Genomic DNA, 1,617 nt, shown 5'->3' on the forward strand with positions numbered 1-1,617 from the left:
CAGGAACAAGCACACCAGAGACCCAGGCAAGTAACAAAGCCAAGATCAACAGTGCCTCAAGAGACCACCATCACCTTCTAGGGACCACCACTAGCACTGTGGGAAGACCCAGAGAAGGTGGCACGCACACACTCGGACGTCCACGCCATGCCTCCTGAGCTGCTGGTGTGTCTGCACTCTCGCACGACGTGCAGAGGCATGGGTCTCTCTCTGCCTGTGACACAGTATGTGCCATAGCTGAACTTACGAATCACAGCCCAAGAAGCTGCAGGGAAAGGACACTGTGGTGCTCACTTGGAAATAACGAACCTGCACCCCAAAACACAGTGCCGTGAGAAAGCTGCTGGCTAAGGCCGTTCCATAGAGATGGTAGTGATCGTCGTCCAAGCACGTGCGTGAAGCTCCACAGGGACACAAACGATGGGTGGCGCAGCAGCTCCTAAACAGCTTGGTGCTCCAGTGACACAAGGCCCGCCGTGGAGTTCAGAAGGAAGAGTTTTCTGAAGCTCAGTGGGATCCAAGACAATACACATGAACTGTTGAATGAGGTTAGGGAGATACTGTAGGGGAGGCATGACGAATCCAACAGAGAGCATACATTGAGAAAAAAGAGCCTATCGGGAAACTTGGAAAGGAAGAGCTCATAGGGCTGAATAAAAGTGCAGTTGACACTCTCAACAACAGACTAGATCCACAGAAGGTCTTTCAAAATATCATATTCTGATAAAGAGAAGAAAACAAGGAAGAATGAAGAGAGCATTTAAGATCTTTGGGATGCCATTTAAAGTTCAAATAGCTACAGTAATCATATAGCTTAAGAGGAAAAAATGGTTAAGGGCAAAGACCTACTGAATGCGGTAATGGTGGCCAAGTCCCCAATTTTGGGAAAGACAGGAGGAACCAGGTACAGGAGGCCCACAGAACTCCACAAAGACCTGACCAGGAAAGACATGCTTATGGTGAACAACATGGTATTACTCTGCACTTAACATTTGTTGGGCCAGCGAGATAGCTCAGCAGTCTAAAGCGCCTGCTTAGGCAAGCTTAGGCAAATGTGCAGGGACCACGGTCCCATCCCTGGCACGACATGCCCCGCCAGCCCCGCCCCCAGGGTGGGCTGAGCCGGCCGGCCACAAAAATAATTGTTAAGCTTCCACATATCTAATGATATGGCTTCTCCCAACAACAAAACAGACAGAGAACAAACCAAATGCAAGTGGACACAAGGGACCCTTCAGCGGTGTTGTGTGTTTATTCTCTGGATTGCAGTGACAGTATCCCAGGTGCACACATCTGTCAAACTCATCAAATTGCATATATTAAGTGTATCAAACATTTATTCTACGTTGGTTATACTACAATAAGACTTTCTTTTGGCAGAACTGGGGATTGAACTCAGACCTTTGTGCTTGCCAGGGAAGCACTTAATCTACTGAGCCATCTCCCTGGCCCCAGTAAGACTATTTTTAAAGTAAAAAGAAAAAGGCACTTCAAATTCAAATTCAAAATGTATCATGCACATACATGCAAAATGTAAAATTGTAAAACTAAAACACATAGTACAAAATTCTCCAAGCCTAAAACGAGGTAAAGAGTTCTTACGCTTAACTTCAAAAG

Source organism: Octodon degus, unplaced genomic scaffold, assembly GCF_000260255.1.
Source record: "Octodon degus isolate 3935 unplaced genomic scaffold, OctDeg1.0 scaffold00249, whole genome shotgun sequence".
Classification (NCBI taxonomy): domain Eukaryota; kingdom Metazoa; phylum Chordata; class Mammalia; order Rodentia; family Octodontidae; genus Octodon; species Octodon degus.